Here is a 22,615-nt window from a genome sequence, read left to right as displayed (position 1 = left end):
GAAATAGGCCTAAATACACTAATAGAATATAGAGTAGGAAGACCTCGAGAGACAAACTGTATTTTTGATTGGACACCAATTGCTTGGTGCCAGCAGCAAATAGACAATAGTTGTTTTATCTACGTAATATTTACATCTATCTGTCTATCTATCCATCTACTCATCTACCTATCTAGAAATTGTAAAATAACATTTGGTCCATGTTCTTGTAGTCCATGGCTCCTTTTTCTATGTGACACTTTTAAAATTAGTGACATTTATGATAAAACCATGCAAGGAAACCTCAAAATTGATACTCTTTCTGAAAACAACCTTATCGTCTCTTCCTGTTATTCAATGTCGTTCCTAACCCAGAACTACTCCCCTTACTCAGTTACATCCTGCAGTAGGAAACATTGACTGGTGGAGAATATCCTTTCTTCCATCTTTCTCCTACTTCACAGTTACTCCTACTTTTATGGTTTGCTTTTATTCTCTTGTGAAGCAAAAATAACTTCTCCCTGCCCATCCAGAATTTATCCATTCATTATCACTGATCACTGAACCTATTCCTTCCAGAAGATGATGTGGGTACATTTTCAACTTTTGCTTTTGAAATCCCTGTAGCTTTCCGGTTCAGATATGGGTATTTGAGTGCCACCTCAAGAAAAGCCATGTTAACGTCACTGTTCATGCTGGCTGTAGATGGTAATGATCACAGTAATGTATGAATATGCCCTATGAAGTGTAGCATTCAGTCTGAGAGGAAACCTTTCCTAAATAGCTGAATACAAATTCTTGGGTATTTATCTCTAACACGTGACCTTAATAACTTAATAATTCTATGATACTTTCATGTTTCATGTATATAAATTTAATGTCCAGACTGCAAGCTGCTTTAGGAAAAGGGTGGGTAATTTTTTAAAAAATGCCCTCGATGTCTGAATTATAGTGTAATGCACCAACTAGTTGCAGAATAATTAAATAAGTGAGATTATACCTCTTTCAATGGTAAAAAGCATGACATCATCATGCTTTTATTTAGTGTAAAGAATAGATAAAATAAGCATTGAATAAATATTGAATCAAATGTGTTTTTTAGGATTTATTAGAAAGAGAGAGCAGAAGAGACAGACACTCAAGCCAACTGAAGCACCCAGGTGCCCCAAGTAAAATGTAATTTATATGTATGTATTTATATATTAACATTTAATTTTAATTTATATGATGAATGGCACAAATAGGGATCAATACAGCGCTAAGCTCATGCAGATTTACCTTCTACGTTTGACCGCCAAAATTGTCTTTAATCTGCATATGCCCTTTATTTGGGGATTTATTAGAAATACAACTGTAACTACAGAAAAACACCTGGAAATCTTGTAAGTCAGATTAACAGAAATTTTCATTAAGCCATGGTTCTCCTATTAGTGGGTCAGTCATCTTTGTGTCTCAACCTCTGAATTCTTACAGCCATTGTAAACAATATTTTATTTTTTCATGTATGAACATCATTCGCTAAAACCAGAAAACTAGCTGGGCAAATAAAAATAAAAGTACCATGAAATTTCCAGAAGAGATATGACATATAAATTTAACACCCTTTATCCCATCTATTCTAACATGCTGCCTTCATCCTATTAGCATCTCCAATCAGGATGGCTGGAGCAGCTGTTGGACACCATTATTAATCTCATCACTCCTCTTCTTGGAGGTGAGACGTGTGGGCAGCACTGTCCAACATATTCTGTTAAATTAGGCTTTGAAACAGGTTGAGTGGTAACAATAGCAATAATAACACATCAATCAGAGTCCAAGATTGGCACTTCAAGAAACATTTGACACTTTTCTCTTGGAATGCAGAAATACATGTGACAAAGCACACCAGAGCACAGGCTGATGCCCCCAGATACTTATATAAAACCTTAACTCATATTCCAACGCCTACTCTTTTGCTGCCCTCAGAGTTCCACTTAGCAATGTATTATTTACTGCCAGGATACCTGCTGGTTGTTTTGCTTTGCTGCAGTAGAGCTTATCCCTCTTGATCATTCACTCTCTTCTCCCACTGATATGTGTCATATTTTCTTCCTGACCACCCTCATGCTCTGAGTTGACGTTCACAGCACCTTTGCCTCAAGCTGCCAGTGAAGTGAAAGCAATAGCTAGGATCAGCAATGCTTAGAACAGGCAACCCACAAGCCCTGCTATGATGGATTTACTATAGTGGAGTGTGTTTGTGTATTGGAGACAAGCAGGAGGACCAAATGGAGTTGAGAGACTGAAAGGTGGACCATATTTCTTCATCTTAACAAAAACAAAACAAAACAAAACAAAAAACGCTTCTATAAATCTCCTGTGTCATTGTGATTCTTTTATTTAGATACCTTTGGACTCAATGACGGAATACACTGAAATCTGGTTGTGATGCTATATTGGGCAGCAATCCCTATAACTTTGCCACTTCGTAAATGAGTATATTTACTGCACATTATTTCAAGAATCTAATTTTTCAGTCTTTAAGAATTAAAACAAAAACAAACCTTCCCTAGACTTATATAATTTAACTGTGCTCTCTTTATCCAATCTTTCTGTTTTTTTTTTTTTTTTCCTTTCTTGCCATGGCAATTCTTTCTTTTACTTAGCTTGCTTAAGTCTCAATTAAGTCTCTCTCTATTGTCTTACGCTGCACTAAGCACCTTCACATAGCATTGTTGATGAAATTCTCTTTTCTTTGTCAACTAATTCCCCTACTCTTTATCCTCCTACAGACCAGTGTATTCTAAGAATTGATCAGAGTGATTGTCAAATGCTTTATGTCATTCGGTAAATATTTGTTGAACAATTAAATAAAAAATAACTTCATAAATTCTTTACACTATTATAAATGACAACCTATTTTAATTTTTTAATCTTCAGATCCTTTTTTGATCTTTCTTTAATGAGGCTGATGTCAGAAATATTTCTTCTGAAAGCCACCTCCCACGTGAAAACTTAGCTCTCTCTATTTTCCTCTATTCCCTTTGTCCTTTAAACCTAAACTCCATTATTTTCCACTGGAAGAAGAGCAAAGGAGCAATGGTTGAACTAATGGAATATTAAGGATTAAACTCAAGAATCATTTCTGGATGAGCAGATGGCAAACTGATATTTGAAAAGAAAATAAAAAATGGATTCAGATGCAAATCTCATATTGTGCAACTTTAGTTCACTTAATGAAAGGTGGTATTGACTTAATTTGGTTAATAATTTTGGATAAGTAGAATTGTCAATTAAAATAATACAGCACAAGGGGAAAAGTCACAATCTGAATAGACAAATTATCAAGGTTGAAGCCTTTTCCTGACTGGAATCTCACTCTACCCACCCAGGCATTAATCACTTTTGCCAACTAGCAAAATAGTTATGGCAATAATTTAAATTTTCTGTAAGCATGTGATCCAATCCAAACATTTATCTTCATTCTTCAATGCCTATTCAGAAAATATTTATCCAAAAATCTACCTAAAATTCATAGAATATTGAAATAGAAGGGAACTGGAAGTTTATTTTGTTCATAACTATTATCCAAAATTTATGCAATCTCTTCCTCAACACTGTGCAAATTAATGTTACCTTGATTCAAACCCATCCACACATGGGAATTTACATAGGACACAGTATTGATGATTGGACAAATGAAAATGATGTGAAATTGCTTATATGGAACTCAACCCTGCTATCTTTTTATTTTTTTTGTTTTATTTTAAATTTTATTTATTCATTCATGAGAAACACAGAGAAGCAGAGACGTAAGCAGAGGGAGAAGCAGGCTCCTCACAAGGAACCAGATAGGGGACTTGATCCAAGGACCCAGGATCACGTCCCGATCCGAAGGCAGACACTCAACCACTGAAGTACCCAGGTGTCCCTCAATCCTGCTGTCTTTTCAACAGTGCTATTCTATCCCCTAGAGTCTAGAACAGCTTGTTATACACATTATTAACACCCAATAATCCTTCTAATGTGTAGATATCATTATCAGGTGCCCCGTGAGGTCTCTGTTTCATAGTCTAGCCATAAACAGGCAAAATTTTCAAAACATAGTTTCCTTAAACAATCTATATTTTCTGTGTCTCTGTGTCTGTGTGCTTCTTTAAAAGGTCAAGTTCAGAAGTGATTAGAATCTTCCAGATAGGTCTAGTTAATTCACATTCAATGGAAATGCTATAGAAAAATACACATATAAACAATTTACTTCCTCTTGCATAATCAAATTATTCCTCTATTAATTTTAAAATGTTTTTATCTTTTCTATAGCCAAGTGCTCTCCTTGTTTTTCTTATATATATAAAAAGAAGACATATTACAGAGGACCAGTTTTTTTGTTTGGTTAGTTTTGGTTTAGGTTTTTATTTTTTTTTATAAATTTATTTTTTATTGGTGTTCAATTTGTCAACATATAGAATAACACCCAGTGCTCATCCCGTCAAGTGCCCACCTCAGTGCCCGTCACCCATTCACCCCCACCCCCTGCCCACCTCCCCTTCCACACCCCCCTAGTTCGTTTCCCAGAGTTAGGAGTCTTTATGTTCTGTCTCCCTTTCTGATATTTCCCACACACCTCTTCTCCCTTCCCCTATATTCCCTTTCACTATTATTTATATTCTTCAAATGAATGAGAACATATAATGTTTGTCCTTCTCCGACTGACTTACTTCACTCAGCATAATACCCTCCAGTTCCATCCACGTTGAAGCAAATGGTGGGTATTTGTCGTTTCTAATGGCTGAGTAATATTCCATTGTATACATAGACCACATCTTCTTTATCCATTCATCTTTCGATGGACACCGAGGCTCCTTCCACAGTTTGGCTATTGTGGACATTGCTGCTAGAAACATCAAGGTGCAGGTGTCCTGGCGTTTCATTGCATCTGCATCTTTGGGGTAAGTCCCCAGCAGTGCAATTGCTGGGTCATAGGGCAGGTCTATTTTTAACTCTTTGAGGAACCTCCACAGTTTTCCAGAGTGGCTGCACCAGTTCACATTCCCACCAACAGTGTGAGAGGGTTCCCTTTTCTCCGCATCCTCTCCAACATTTGTGGTTTCCTGCCTTGTTAATGTTCCTCATTCTCACTGGGGTGAGGTGGTATCTCATTGTGGTTTTGATTTGTATTTCCCTGATGGCAAGTGATGCAGAGCATTTCCTCATGTGCTTGTTGGCCATGTCTATGTCTTCCTCTGTGAGATTTCTGTTCATGTCTTTTGCCAATTTCATGATTGGATTGTTTGTTTCTTTGGTGTTGAGTTTAATAAGTTCTTTATAGATCTTGGAAACTAGCCCTTTATCTGATACGTTGTTTGCAAATATCTTCTCCCATTCTGTAGGTTGTCTTTGAGTTTTGTTGACTGTATCCTTTGCTGTGCAAAAGCTTCTTATCTTGATTAAGTCCCAATAGGTCATTTTTGCTTTTGTTTCTCTTGCCTTCATGGATGAATCTTGCAAGAAGTTGCTGTGGCCAAGTCCAAAAAGGGTGTTGCCTGTGTTCTCCTCTAGGATTTTGATGGATTCTTGTCTCAAATTAAGATCTTTTATCCATTTTGAGTTTATCTTTGTGTATGGTGAAAGAGAGTGTTCTAGTTTCATTCTTCTGCATGTGGATGTCCAATTTTCCCAGCTCCGTTTATTGAAGAGACTGTATTTTTTCCAGTGGATAGTCTTTCCTCCTTTGTCAAATATTAGTTGACCATAAAGTTGAGATTCCACTTCTGGATTCTCTATTCTGTTCCATTGATCTATGTGTCTGTTTTTGTGCCAGTACCACACTGTCCTGATGACCAGAGCTTTGGTTTTTAAATCCAATGATTTCCAAGTGCAATTCCCAAGCCATCACAGATTTGGACTGTTGCTATCATCATCAGGGAAAGTGGAAAAAAGAATCTGATTTCCTCAAATTGGAAGGATCTCTCCAAAATTCCTTTAAAATAAGACTTTTTGATACTATTTTATTTAAATGTCTTGCTCAATTAAAAACATTCATTTTATTTTTATTTTTTTTAATATTTTTTTCTTTATTTATTTATGGTAGTCACACAGAGAGAGAGAGGCAGAGACACAGGCAGAGGGAGAAGCAGGCTCCATGCACCGGGAGCCCGACGTGGGATTCGATCCCGGGTCTCCAGGATTGCGCCCTGGGCCAAAGGCAGGCGCCAAACCACTGCGCCACCCAGGGATCCCCAAAGACATTTATTTTATTTTATTTTATTTTATTTTATTTTATTTTATTTTATTTTATTTTATTTTATTATTTTATTTTATTATTTTTTTTAAGACATTCATTTTAAATAGATTTCTTTTTGGTAAGTTGACCAATGGTTTTGAAGAATTTACCTGGGTTTTTTATTGTTGTTTTTCATTTATTTTATCATCTTATTCTGAGAAAATACAGAAAGATTCAAAAGAAGGAATCTGTGAGAATTTCAACACCATAAATTGATAGCTCTGTGACTTGACAAGAAAAGAATTTCTCTGAGTTTCTGTTTTTTCATGTGGAAAGTAGGCTGATATGTTACTATGTTGCAAGAATGTCTGTGTGTATGAAGAGAGGAATGCATGTAGAGGTGCCTGGGTGGCTTAGTTGGTTAAGACATATTGATGCAGTCATTTGGGCACTTACATATATAATGTGACTGTTTTAAAAACTATATGAAAGTTGTAGAATTGTGTGACACCTGAGCTGTGCAGTTGGTTAAGCAATGGACTCTTGATTTTGTCTCAGGTCATGATCTCAGGGTCCTGGGATTGAGCCCACATCCAGCTCCACACTCAGTAGAGAGTCTGCTTAAGGATTCTCTTCCTCTCTATCCCTCTGACCCCACCCCTAACATGCTCAAGTACATGCATGCTTTCTCTCTCAAGTAAATGAAAGGATCTTTTAAAAAAGGAAAAAAAAAAAAAGTTGTAGAATTTTAGTGCCACATGGTATGAACAATAGGCACTCTCACCACACCTTTTGCCAGAACTATGAACTCTAATATAGTGAAGAGTAGCAGAATATGCCATCCCAAAACATGTCACATAAGGATTATTTTGAGCTAAAGGAACTTGAAAAAAAAAAAAAAGGTATCATAATCTCTTCTTTCTTCCCAAAATAAGGAAACAAAATTCCCACGTGAAATATGCCTTCCCTTACAAGGAGAAAAGAAATATTCTTTGAAAGGGAGTCAAAGCCAAGAAAATTTTGTACAAATGAAAATTATTGAATATGTATGGTTTTAAATTTCCCTTTAGCCTCTCCATATATTTTTGTTACTTGCCTTTAATTGCCTCTCTTTGTTCAACTTAATATAAAAAAGCATTTAGCTTTTGCCATTCCTTTGGGTTTTCATTTTTTTTATGAGGGCTCTCATGTCATGTAAAACTTATATTAAATACATGTGTATATCTTTCTCCTGTAATCTGTCTTATATCAATTTAATTTTCATACCCCATAAAAAGCCTGAAGACGATAAAGGTCAAGTTTTTGCTTCTCCAGTAATAGTACTACATAATTAAAACCATGTTTCTGCTTCTACCACTATACTACTCTTGTTCTCCAGCTAAGGGTACTGAATTTCCTTATTTATTTTCAGTATGTTGGAAAATATTAATTATGGGTGCTGGATGGGCAACACACTTTTTTGTTGAGATAAGAGAGAATGAAACAAAACATAGAGTAAATGATATTTACCTCACATCTTCTATGTTCCAATGACCACATCAAGTCCCCTATCGTTACAACCTTACTAATATTCAAAACACTGTTAAAAATAATCATTATCCTTTTAACAGATAAGGAAATCAAGATCTTGTAGGTGTTGAACAACTTCCAAATACATATAATTGACAAGTAAAAAAAATTGGAATCAATATTCACGTGTAATTAACCCTAAGTCCTTTCACTTTTTATAATCATTTGCCACCTTCCTAGAAAAAAACAATCAACAACATCACCAAAAAACCCCAAAAAACTGCTTATTAAAGCAGAGAAACAGGAAATGCATTTGTAAAGATTCTTATCAAAACTAATGAAATATCAAAAGCTCTGTTGCCTAAAATATGAAGCTTCAGTTATCTAAAAAATAATTTTTATGGAACATGTCATCTGGTGATATCCATCAGTGATAAATGAGACATTGCTATGACTGAGAAAGAGAATAAAGTGAGTCACCAAATGCCACATGTGAACTTGTTTTTAAGACTTATGTCTAATCTGTATTTGGTAAAGATTCATATCAACTGGATTTTACATCTGGAAACAGTCACTTCAGGTGGTTCTAATTTAGAAGGATGAGTTCAACATTGACAGCATTGAGGGAATGTTTGTATTCATATATTTCTACACTGAATTCAATGCTTACTTGGATTCAATTAAAAGTAATTGAAACAAAGCCCGTCACATTACTGGCTGAAATGTTACTTTTCAAAATTAACACAGAAGTGTCCCTGAAAGATAAATATGGATTCCTTGAGAGGCAATGTAATAATAAACACTCATCTGAAGTACAAATTGTCACATAATGAAGATGCTTGGAAATAGGTTCCCAAAATACAAAGGAAAAAGGGCAAAGTGAAGAACAGTTGGAAAAGAAAGTGAAAACCTAATAATCATATATCAATCTTAATGAACTTGCCATCTCTCTCTTGAGATCTCTTTCTCAATCTTTCTACAATTTTTAAGGTATTGGAGATATATATAAGATGATATATTTTGTTCACATATGGAATACACTTAAAAAAATTCAAATGTGTTTATTGCAAATGTAATATTCTTACATGCTGCTGGTGGTAGTACAAATTGGTGCAAATATATCTCAGATATAATTTTGATAAATAGATGATAAACAGGTAAATGTGAATATAAATATTTGAGATTTTTATTTCCCAAAATTACGCTGAGCAAGGATCCCAATGTGAGGCTCAATTCCAGGACCCTGGGATCATGGCCTGAACCAAGGTAGATGTTTAACTGACTGAGCCACCCAGGTGCCCCACATACATACTTTAAGAACAAAAACATTCATGATCAAATTTTCTTAATTGATATAAAGTGTAATAAAATTGCTTTCGTTGGGTAAGATTTTTTAAATTAGAGATTTATACTTAGCACGAAACCCAGAGAATGATTTAAAAGCTCATTTTTTCTATCACTTTATTTTGATTAAATGACAGAAATTTTGTTTCCTATGAAAATAATAACCAGATTGGAAACAATACTCTCCATTCTACTTCCTACAATTTGGTGTTTTCTGAGCCAGTTGTTTTGAGGGCACTTATTTCTAAGTCTAAACACTTTTTCCCCTGATTGTTGAAGTCAAAATAGTTTATTCATAATGAGATTCTATAAAACCCTTTTCACATTCAGGCAGTGCTCTTCAACATTTGGGAACCACATATGTAAGTGTTGTCACTATTATTATCTGTTATCAGTATGCCATCTTTATCATCATCACCCTCATCACCACCACAATCATCATTATCATTATTATATGTATTGATTTTACTTTACAGGTCATACATTATGCTAAAGTTATTTATACGGATTTGTTTTCCAATTAATGTTCACTCTAAGCTTATGTGAGTTCTATATACTATTTGTCACCACTCACAGATGAGTAATAGAGGCTTAGCAGAATTATCTAAGATCACATAGCAGATAAATGTCGGAGAGTTCCAGAAGTTTGACCCTAGATTCTGTTTTATTACTTGTGCTTCAGAGCAAGCGGAGCAACATCTGTTTGAATACATTTTCTAACTTACCTATCTCATCTATGTGTTCTGACATCAAAGCAAACTATTTTCCATGAAGCTGTCCAATATAGATTAATGTGAGAAACATAAAGACAATTAAACATATTCTCATTAGTTATATTACCTTAGGAATAAATTGCTGTGAACTTCAGCAACTTGTTTGTAAAAGATGTGTATATATACATATATAGAGAAACAGTTTTACGTACAACAGACTAAAAGAAGCTATACATTTTTCTATTGAATTAAATATATGAGTTGTAATAATTTATCATTGTCATGGTTTGGATCCATTTTGTCATATTCTTCATAAATTTTCCTGAAGACGAAACTCTACAACTCTTAAAAACCAAAGAACAAAAAGCTAGCTTAGTCAACAAGGTATCAAGGTATATTAGAACTTTTCTCTTTGAACATAGATATTTTAAGAGGCAATATACTAATTACAATAATATTTCCTTCCATCTTGAGTTATAAAGTATTCTCATTCCCATGATCTTCCCAGTTTGGGGAATTTGCCTGGGACACGGAGAAAAGAAGAAAGCCTGTCTGGAACATTCCTCCTGAAGCAAGTCAGAAGTCCAGGAAGATATTTCTATAGGTCATATCATATTTTATAATATAGATCTTATATGAATATAGTCATATGCAAGTAAAATAATCACAATAGCTATGGTAAAATGAGGTATTAGCACTAGCATAATTGAGGGTTATTAATTTTAGTTTAGTTTTAATTAAAAAATGTAGATCTTATTGTGATGTGATTTTCATATACGAAAAACGTAAAAAGCACCTCTTGTTGTATTTTTTGTTTGACTCTATGAGTGTAAGGATGTTACTGACTCTTTCTTTGATAAGCATGCACCTACTTTTGAATGCTGCCTACAACTTTTTCCCTTTCTTATAAAAGTTTGTTGTGGTGGTTGTTCTTTATCATTCTGTACAAATGTTCCCCTATCAGAAAGAGCCACTTGCCCTTTGGGTGAGTAAAGTTTTGAAATTTATGTGAGGGCAGCCTGGGTGGCTCAGCGGTTCAGCACCACCTTCAGCCCAGGGCGTGATCCTGGAGACCTGGGATCGAGTCCCACATCAGGCTCCCTGCATGGAGCCTGCTTTTCCCTCTGCCTGTGTCTCTACTTCTCCATTTCTGTGTCTCTTATGAATAAATAAATAAAATCTTTAAAAAAAGAAATTTATCTGATACATGACAACAGAGTTTTCATTACAAGCATGAGCTTTCTGATAATAGAACTCATTCCTTTACATGGATCTGAAGGCTAGAAAGCTTTCCATGGTGCTTTGAAGATGCTTGGCAAATTATTATTAAATTAAAATGACCCCACATTTTCAATCAGTTGTTTTGCTGTGGTAGAGAAACAGTTTTACATACAACAGACTAAAAGAAGCTATACATTTTTCTATTGAATTAAATATATGAGTTGTAATAATATATCATTGTCTTGGTTTGGATCCATTTTGTCATATTCTTCATAAATTTTCCTGAAGATGAAACTCTCTACAACTCTTAAAAACCAAAGAACAAGGTGGGCAAAGAGCTAGCCCCTTTTAGAGTCCCTTGGCAAAACATATTCATGCTCTACTACCTGATGTCTAATATCTTCATAACAACTTCCATTAATGGAAAAACACATTTTGTCTCATAATCTTCACATAGTCTCTCATTTGATCTTCATAACAAAGCCAGACAAAAGCAGATAAGGTTCTATCCCCTCCTTGAGTGTTGAGAAAACATATAGGCAAGGGGTTTTTTCACCCAAAGTCACAGAGATAAGTTTTAATGCAAAATTCCAGTTTCCTACCTTGCTTCTCTGCGTTTATTGACTAAAAATTCACATAGCCTCCGGGTCCTGTATAGGTACATCTGCTACTAATAGCCAAATCTTGACCACAATTACTAGGCATTTGTTTGGTAACTGCTTAATTAGAGACTGTATATGCAAGTCCTAATTTAAATATCACAGTCAGAGTTGATAGTATGATCTGTGAAGTACATATCAGAAGAAATCATAAGATAGATTAGTAGATTCACCTCTATTACCCCTATCATTAGCAATCGCTTACAGTCAGAGAACTGATTCTGTTGTGATTTTGTGCATTACAACTGATATAATATATGTTTACAGAATGAAGATGAATATTCTAGCTGTGGAAACCTTAGTAATTAAACCAATACATAGAGTTTGTTAACTGCTTCATATAATTCCTAATTATAGAGAGGATTCCAATGAAGACTGGCAATGTATTCTATAGAAAGCAATAATCTGATGGGGCCCACATGAATTAGCCTCTGGTATTTCCCACTGGCTAAATGTGTTTCTTTTAAGAAAGTGAAACCCTCAATGAGTTTATTTTTCTCCTTGGATTAGGGAAATTCACTGGGGAAGTAAGTGCTGCTTAGTATTTTTTATTGTGCCATTCACTTCCATTTCTGTAAGGATTCCCAGTGTTCTTGTGGTGGTTATTATGCTGGAGATGCAACTGGCCAATTGCGCAGGAAAGAAGATGAACTTTTTGAATACTTCTATTATTTATTTCAAGTAGACAGGCAAGCTATTCTTTCAGACGTAGACCTGTGGTTAACCTTACACTGTGTATTTTCTTGTAAAGAGATGAAACGATTCCAAGGAATGGCTAGGAGGGAGCTTCCAGCAATTCTAACACTTGAATCTTTCAGTTGAAAAGTTGTTGAAGGGTATTATACATCTGTTAAATCAAGCATGTTTTGTAAAATTTAGAAAAAGAACAAAGAGTTTGCATCACTTATAATGTGGGAAATTTTTCTTTCAATTTGTTTCTTCTCTTAACTTTCTTATCTTTTAGTTAATTTTCCTCTTACAGCAGGATTGTAGGACTGAGCTACTCTATCTATCCAATCTCCCAAGAAAGGATTTCTGTTTCCGTTCTCAATAACAAATTATTTCCCTATATATCTTCTCTTTGGAGCATTATATAGTGCAATGGTTCTCAAACTTCAGTGCATGCAAAAGTCATTTGAAACCTATAATCAATCACATTGTAACTTCCTGGACTTCACCCTCATATTCTAAATCAGGTAAGATATTTATGTAATATTTTGAGGAAGCACACTGAATTAATAGTCTAGAGCTTGGATTGAGAAATCATGGCCAACAAGCCAAATCGAAGCTGATGCTTGTTTTATTAAGTAAACTTGTATTGAAACACAGCCAAGTTTCTTTATTGACATGCTGTCTATGATTCATTTTTGTTACAAAGCAGAGTTGAGTAGTTATAACAAAGACCTTCTGGGTTGTGAAGACTAAAATATTTGCCTCTTGTTGACCCCTGACCTAAAGTCCTGAAATATATTTGTGTTATGTGTTCAGCATCTTCTACTAAATATCATCAAATACTACCACGATCAAAAATGAAATATTACCGTCTCAAAGATACTATCATCTATTTGAACATTTGAATTCCTCCAACAAAACTTCCCCTGCCATGAACTCTGATCTAAATGAAGTGAGCCTAAAGGCAGTGTCCCTTCATTTTACAGTTCTAACCAACGAGGTGAGCCTCTGTACATATTGTCTACTCCCTCTCCAGCCTAGCTATAATTAGAAGGGGCAGTTCATCTCTGATGGTAGTTAATTGTTCCTGGACCTAATCTGAAAACAAAGGAAAATAATTTTAGAACACGTAGTCAATTGACTCTGTGCTCATCTCCTGGAACGGTCTTGATATTTAGAGATAGTAAACCTTGGGCAGTGCAAATATTTTAACCTGCAACTATGAGTTGGATATGTGTTATAAAATTATCTATTTGTGATACCTACATATTGTTAATTATTATAATGATTATCCCAATTTTTGAACTTTCTTTTGAATATTTTATTTATATATTCACGAGAGATACAGAGACACAGGCAGAGGGAGAAGCAGTCTCCTTACAGGGAGCCTGATGTGGGACTCCATCCTGGGACTGGAATCATACCCTAAGCCAAAGGCAGATGCTCAACCACTGAGCGACCCAGGCATCCCAATTTATGAACATTTTTAATCATTTAATTTAAATGCCCTCTCTGACCATCAGATGTATCAACCTTTAATTTACAATTTCAAACCACTGCTTACCTTACAACCATCCTAAATGTCAAAAGATTATTTGAAGAATAATAGACAAAACCTACAAAACTTTGATAAAATATTTATTCAAGATTTATTTATTTATTTATTTATAAATAAATGGTGTTTATTTATAATAAATTTGTCTATTTATGATAGACACGGAGAGAGAGAAAGAGGGAGAGAGAGAGAGAGAGAGGCAGAGACACAGGCAGAGGGAGAAGCAGGCTCCATGCCGGAAGCCCAAAGCGGGACTCGATCCCGGGACTCGATCCCGGGACTCCAGGATCGCGCCCTGGGCCAAAGGCAGGTGCCAAACAGCTGAGCCACCCAGGGATCCCTGATAAAATATTTAAATCTACAAATGCAAGACATGCAGTTAGCTCTAAGTATGAAAACAAAAACACACAAAGAGATCATAAAAAAAGACATATTGTAATGAAATGGCAAAAGACAAAGAAATGTTTTGAAAATCACAAAAGAGGCACTTGTTATATATAAGAGAATCTTAATAGGATTATTAGCTGATTTCTCATGAGAATTTGAGAAAGAAGTGGGATGCTAAGAAGGCAGTGGACTAATCTATTTAAAGTACTAAAGAAAAAATTTCCAGAAAACAAAAAATTCTATCATCAAAAGGCCATCAAAGCTGCCCTTCAAAGTTGAGTGAAAAATCAAAAGAGCCCAGGATAAACAACAAACTGGGAGAGCTTATTATCAATAGATCTGTCTTAGGAGAAATACAAAATAAAATCTTTAGTTTGAAATGAAAGAGTGCTAGACAGTAACTCCAAGACCTATGAAGCTGTAAACTCTCCAGTGAAAGTAAATGCTTGGGCAAATATAAAACTCAGTGCTATTGGGCAGCCCCGGTGGCACAGTGGTTTAGCGCCGCCTGCAGCCCGGGGTGTGATCCTGGAGACCAGGGATTGAGTCCCACGTCGGGCTTCCTGCATGGAGCCTGCTTCTCTCTCTCTCTCTCTCTCCCCTCTGAATTTTTTTAAAAAATTAAAAACTCAGTGCTATTGTTATTATATTAATATTATATAAAGGTATATTAATATAATTAATATTTTATTGATACTTTGCAATTTTTTTCTACAGGATTTAAAAGACAACTGCATAAAAATGTTTATGTGTCCATGACATTAAGCACATGATATATGAAGATATAATTGTGGCATCAGTAATGAAAAAGACCAAAGAAGTTCAGAAATGGAGCTGTACAGTAGTGTTTTTGTATGAGCTTACACTTAAGTCAGTGTCAATTCAAATTGGATACTATATGTAATCCCCATGGTAACTGGAAAGAAAATACCCATAGAATATTCATGAAAGGAGATGAGAAGAGAATCTAAATATATCACTATAGGACATTAGCAAAATGATGGACTAGGAAGCTCCAGACCCTCATTTCTCCATGAAAATACCAAACACACAACATAAAGACAAAAGTAACTTTGTGGGAACACTAGATATCAATCAAGAAACTGCAACACCTAAATGATTACCTAAGCATGAGCAAGGCACATTCCACATGGTTGGAAACTGTCGTATTTTTGCTCTTTAGTCCCACCACACAGCCAGAAAAACGCCACATGTTCACAGTCCCTGGTTCTTCCCTCAGGATGGAAATACAGAAATGAAAATCGCTTGTACACTCTGGCTTTTTTTTTTTTTTTTGAGATCGTATTTATTTATTTGAGAGAGAGAGAGAGAGAAAGAGTGCATGAGCAGGGGGAGGGCAAGGGAGAACCAGATTTCCCACTGAGCAGGGAGCCCAACTTGGGGCTGGGTCCCACCCAGGATCCCCAGGGATTGTGACCTAAGCCAAATGCAGACACTTGCCTGACTGAGCCACCCAGGCATCCCCATTCTGGCATATTTAATAACTGCTCCAGCGACTGGTTTTTCTCTCTCTTCTAAAGTGGAGCACTGATGGGAAAGATGGCAGTTTGAATATCAGAATGGAGGCAACTAAAAACAATGAAAGACACTGAAGTAGGAGACTGATGCAGGTGATTGCATATTCATCCCTGCCTGGGGCAAGAGATTATAAGAAGAGGAATACAACAAAACACCTGAGGCTCTGAGAAGAAGCAAAAGTAATACTATTAGGAAAATTAAGATACTTAAAAATAGTAATGTATACCAGAGAACTTGGAAAAAAACAAACATAACCCCCCAAAAAACCCAAAAACATAACAAAAACAAACAACAACAACAAAAAGCATCCACAGATTCGGGGAAGATATATCCTGCACAATACTTTGAAAGGACCTCAGCACCTGGGCACCAGGGGCACCTGGTGGCTCAGTGGCTGAGCATCTGCCTTTGGCTCAGGTGGTGATCTCAGTGTTCTGGGATGGAGTCCTGCATGGGGCTCCACACAGGGAATCTGCTTCTCCCTCTGCCTATGTCTCTGCCTCTCTCTCTGTGTCTCTCATAAATAAATAAATATAATCAAGAAAGAAAAGAAGGAAAGGAAAGGAAAGGAAAGGAAAGGAAAGGAAAGGAAAGGGAAAAGATAAGATAGAAAAGAAAAAAAGGAAAGAAAAGAAAAGAAAATCAGTGAACTGAATTCAAATTATTTGAAATCATTGAGTATGAAGAGCAAAAAGAAAAAAAATAAATAAAGAAAAGTGAAGAGAGCTAAGGGATGTATGGGGCACCATGAAATAGATCTGTATCTGTGAATGTAAGTCCTGGAAGAAGAGAGAATGAAAGGGGAAGAGTATTTACTTGAAGAAATAATGTCTGAAAAGTCTCAAATTTGAGGAGACAGATAACAAAAATACTAATACAAGAAGTTAACACATTGTGAGTAGAAAAAAATCTAAAGAGACTCACATTGAGATACATTGTGATCAAACTGTCCAAAGTTGTAATACAGAAAGAATCTTGAAAGCAATGAGAGAAAAGTGGCTTGTAACATACAAAGAAAACTCCATAAGACAATAAGCTGACTTCTCAGCAGAAATCTTGCAACTAGAATGAAGTGGAATGAAATATTTAAAGTGTTGACAGAAAAAAAGTAACAGGAAACCAATAATTCTATTTCTAGCAAAAATGTCCTTCAAAATAATGAAAACTTAAGACTTCTCCAGATAAATAAAATCTGAGGAACTTCATTACTGGTTTTCATCAAGGTAATCCTTCAAGCTTGGAAAAAACAAAATAATAGTACCTAATAGAAGTAAATATATGAAACAATATAAAAACGGTATTGTTATGAATTTCTTTTTTATTAACTTTTTACTCTTTCATAGAATTTAAAAGTCAAGAGTATACAAAATATTTTAGATCTATGTTAATTGATATATAGTATATAAAGGTATAACATGACATGTTATAGTGGGAAAGAAGCATAGCTGCAAAAGGTAAAGATTTTCTTAATGTGATTGAAATAGGTTGTTATCCATTAAAATAGATTGCTATGACTTTAGGATGTTTTATGTTATTCTTTGGCATACACAAAGGAAAAAAATAATTATATAGAATATACCACAGAAAATAATCTGAATACAGAGAAGGTAAAGCTAGAAGAAAGAAGGGATTTTAAAAAAAGCTATAAGAAAAAAAGAAGGCAAATCCTTCTCTATCATTAGTTACTTTAAATTTAAGCAGATGAAATTCTCCAAATAGTAGATATAGGTTAGTAGGATGGATAAGAAAAAACACAGTACCCAATTACTAATAATATCTCGTAAGATATTATAATATCTGTAAGAAACTCACTTTTGGTCTAAGGAAAAACCTAGATTGCAAATGAAACAATGGAAAAAGATATTACATGCCACTTGTAACCAAAAAAAAAAAAAAAATAGGAGTGGCTATTTTAATGTTTAAAAATAAAATTTAAGTAAAATCTTTTTTAAATCACAAATTTAGACATTACATAATAATTGAAGTGTCATTTCTTCAAAATATACAACAATTACATATGCACCAAATATCAGAGCTCCTTCATATCTGAAGCCAACATTGGCACAACTGAAGTTAGATATAGGAAGTTCTACAGTAATAGTGGAAGACTACTACATCGTACTTTAAATAATGGATAGAACAACCATAGAAGGTCAATAAAGAAATAGAGAATATCAACGACACTATTAATAAGCTGGTCTAAGAGACCTTTTTATCCAAAATCTGTTTATTGGAATAATTTCCCACTTATCTTGATTTAGCACTAAAAGTTCTGCTTTCAGCTGAAGGAACATCCTTCTGTGAGTCTAGCTTTTCCTCCTGTAGGCTGGCAAAGGACAGTGGAACAGCCAACACACAAAAACTACTATGTCTGCATAGATAAACATGGTGGTGATTTTATAGCATCCTGGGTACTTCACATCCATGATGAAGTAGGAGTTGGGGCTCTGCACTAGGCACTTCTTCTTATGCTTCTTTTTCTCCTCTTCTGTGGACAGATGGAAGATGTCCTTCACAATAGGCATGTACTCATGGGAAGGTCACCATTGCCAGAAAGTCTGGACCTAATAGACATTTATGGCACGGTGCACTCAACAACAGTAGATTGCAATAGTAGGTTCTCAAATATACATGGAATATTTTCTATAATAGACCATGTGTATAGTCACAAAATAATTGTGACTTAAAAAATATTTTTTAAAAAGATTTTATTTATTTATTCATGAGAGAGAGAGAGAGACATAGGCAGAGGGAGAAGCAGGTTCCATGCAGGAAGTCCGAGGTGGAACTCAATCTCAGGACTTGATCCTGGAATCCCAGGATCATGCCCTGAGCCAAAGGCAGATGCTCAACCACTGAGCCACCCAGTCACAAAACAATTCTTAATACATTTAAATATATTGAAATAAAATGTCTTTTCAATTACAATGGAATTAAATTAGAAATTGATGGCAGAAAGAAACCTGAAGACCTGAAAAATGTCTGTATCCTTAAACAACAGTTCAAAGGCATCACAAGGAATTTTAGAAAATAGCTTGAGACAAATGAATATGTAAACACAGCATGATTAAACTTATGGGATGCAGTGAAAGCAGTTCTGATAAGGGACATTATGCCTATAAATGGCTACATTAAAAGAGAACAAAGATCTTAAGCCAACAGTCTAAATGTTTACCTTAAGAAACTAGAAAATTAGAATTCACTGTATCTGAGACTAGCTGAAGGAAGAAACAATACTGAGAGCAGAGATAAACAAAATAGGGAATAGAAAATATAAATAAAACTAAAGATTAATTCTTCAAAAATACTGAGAAAAATAAAAAACAATTAGCTGAACTAAAAAAGAAACAAAGAAACAAGTAAAAAAGAAAAAAAGGTGTTGTCAGTGTACTATAAACTACAAACTGAAAAACTAGATAATCTAGATGAAATTGGTAAATTCTGGGAGATATGCAACCCACCAAACTAAATCATGAAGAAATAGAAAGCTTGACAGACCTAAAACTAGTAAGGAGAATGAAGCAGTAATCAAAACCTCCCAAATAAAACAAACAAACAAACAAACAAACAGCTAAAAACAAGCAGTCATTACTAGCAAATTGTACCAAATATTTAAAGAGAAATAAATACCAATACTCCACAAATTCTTACAAAACATTGAAGAAGAGGGAACACTTCTTTTTTTTAAGATTATTTATTTATTTATTTATTTATTTATTTATTTGAGACAGAGAGAGAGAAAGAGGCAAAGACATAGCAGAGGGAGGAGAAGTGGGCTCCATGCAGGGAGCCTGATGAGAGACTCCATCCTGGGACTCCTGGATCATGCCCTGAGCTGAAGGCAGATGCTCAACCACTGCGTCACCCAGGTGTCCCAACTAACTCCAGGACGCCAGTATTTACCTGATCCTAAACCAAGACAAATGCAATACAAGAAAATAGAACTACTGGGCAGCCCGGCTGGCTCAGCGGTTTAGCGCCGCCTTCAGCCTAGGGTGTGATCCTGGAGACCCAGGATCGAGTCCCACATCAGTCTTCCCTCAGGGACCTGGCTTCTGAGTATGTCTCTGTCTTTCTTTGTGTCTCTCATGAATAAATGAATAAAGAAGAAAATCTTGAAAAGAGAGAGAGAGAAGCAAAGTTTCCTGTCTTTTTTTTTTTACTTCAAAACTTATTACAAAGTTCCAGTAATCAAAAAATATGGTATTGACTTAGAAATAAACATAGACCAATGAAGTAGAATGGAATCCAGAAACAAATCCTCACATAATCAAATGAGTTTTCAACAGAGATGCCAAAAACATTGGGAGAGAAAGGAAAACAAGCTGTCCTGGAAAATCTTGATATCCACATACAAAATAAATGAAATTGGAACTTTTCCTTACACCGTATACAAATATTAATCCATAATGGATCAAAGACTTAAATGTAACACTTAAAACTATACACTTGAAAGAAATCAGAGGGGAAAAGCTTCATGACATTGGATGTGAGAATTATTTATTGGATATGACAAAAGTACAAGAAAAATGAAGAAAGTAGATAAATTGCATTACATAAACTTTACATTTCTATGCATCACAATCAACATAATAAAAAAGCCATGGAATTTGAGAAATATTTGCAAATCATATATATGCTGAGGGATTCATATCTAGAGTATACAAAGAACTCCTTTGCAGGGGACCCAAATGGCTCAGTCAGTTGAGTGACTAACTCCTGGTTTTGGCTTCGCTCATGATCTCAGGGTCCTGGGATCAAGTCCCACGTCAGGCTCTGTGCTCAATATGAAGTCTGCTGGAGATTTTTTTCCTCTTCCTCTGCTCCTCCCCTGCTCATGCTCCTCCCCTACTTTTTAATATCTTTTTAAAAAGAACTGCTTTGCTTTATTAACAAAAGCCAAACAACCTAATTTTTGAAAAGAGGCATTTTTTTTTTGGAGGGGGTAGGATAAGTATTTGGGTAGAATTTTCACCAAAGAAGCATGCAAATGATCAAAAACCATGTGGAAAGATGCTCAACATCACTATTTATTAGGAAAATACAACCAAAACTACAGTGAGAAACCATCTCACATACGTTAGAATGGTATTGTCAAGAAAGAAAAGAAAGAACATAAATGTTAGTAGGGATGTGGAAAAATTAGAACTCTTGTATACTATTGCTTTGGAATAATAAAAAAAAAAAAGTACAGCCATTATGGAAAACAAAACTGTGGTTCTTCAAAATATTAGAAATAGAATTCCCACATGATTTGGCAATTCTACTTCTAAAAGATTTGAGAGCAAATCACAAAGAGCTATTTATACATTTATATCTGTTGCAGCACTACTCACAATAGCCAAAATGTGGAAACACTCAAGTGCCATCATCAGATGACTAGAAAAGCAAAATATGGTACATATATGTATATATGTATAATGGAATATTATTCAGCCTTAAAATGATGGGAATTCTAACACATGCTACAATACAGATGAAGCTTAAAGACATTAGGCTAAGTAAAATAATCCAGTCACAGACACACACACACACACACACACACACACACACACACACACACACACAAATACTGTATGATTCATGAGATCTTTAGAGTGGTCAGATTCATAGAGACAAAATGTAAAAGGGCTGCTTCCAGAGACAAAAGAAATGGAGGTGGTTGTTTAATGAGTACAGTGTTTCTACTTGCAACAATTAAAGGTTTCTGAAAATAGATAAAGGGTAATAATTATATAACATTGTAAATGCACTTAATGCCGGGGACTTCTATTTTTTTCTCTTCTATTTTCTTTCTTTTTTTTTTTTTTTAGAGAGAGAGTAGGGTGAGGAAGAGAGATAATCCCAAACAGGCATTATACCCAGCATAAATCGGGTGACACTGATAATTCATCCCACGACTGAAGCCAAAATCAAGAGTCTGATGCTTAACCAAGAGCCACCTGAGCCCCCTGGTGCCAGTGAATTCTTAAAATGATACAATGCTAAATTTTATTTTATGTATATTTTATCACAGTAAAAGAAATAAATGGAGGAAGGTAAAGAATGAAGTGAGGGAGGGAGAGAAGATAGAGATAACTAGTTTGTATCCTAGGTAAACAATACATTATGTGAGTTCTTTAGAAAGTCATTTGAACTTATACAACTTCATTTTCTACTTTTTAAAAATATATAGTTCTTAAGTATTTAAATCTTGTACCAAATATCTGATTTATCTCTCTTCATTATAACAAACAAAATCAATTGTTTCAAGGACACTCTGTATTAACATACAAACATAAAGTGCCATAATATGAAGTATAAATTCAAATGTTTTTAGGATTATACAAAAATTGATACAGGTAACATATTTCATACTCTCTTCCATCACTCAACATAATGGTACAGTTGATAGAGCTACCATTATTTAGTTGTTTTGGATTTCATTTGATCCGGATTAGTTTACTGAAATTTACTAATTGGAACACAAAGGGATTTAGGGATAACCTAGAGAATTTAATCTATTGTGACTTTATCTGTTTCTAGTTTTAGTTTATTAAAAGATTTTACTTAAATAAATCTTCAAGCAGAGTCTAGTCTCTAGAGTTAAGTGATCATTAAAAATTGAATGTTTCCAAGGATGAAAAGAAAAAGCACTTGAATATTCCTAGGACTAGTACCATGATACTGTGACTGTAATTGAAAATAAACAGAGTATATAAAATTGTATCTTTCAAAACTCAAAAGCAGTGAACCAATTGGGAACCTAAAAGAAGTGGAATAATATTGTCAGTAGCCTCCAAAACATAGGATTCACCAAAGTTAACAGGAATCTTTACAGAGTAACTGTGGTGAA

General features: G+C 34.9%; 1 pseudogene; it reads right to left on the bottom strand.

The window, feature by feature from the left end:
• Positions 1-18,043: 18,043 nt before the first annotated feature.
• LOC140612009 (small ribosomal subunit protein eS27-like) lies at positions 18,044-18,311 on the bottom strand (annotated as a pseudogene).
• Between the last annotated feature and the right edge of the window lie 4,304 nt (positions 18,312-22,615).

Source organism: Canis lupus, chromosome 20 (assembly GCF_048164855.1).
Source record: "Canis lupus baileyi chromosome 20, mCanLup2.hap1, whole genome shotgun sequence".
In the NCBI taxonomy this organism is placed as follows: Eukaryota; Metazoa; Chordata; class Mammalia; order Carnivora; family Canidae; genus Canis; species Canis lupus.
Note: the sequence above shows the minus strand (reverse complement) of the source record. Positions and strands in the feature narration are given on the sequence as shown.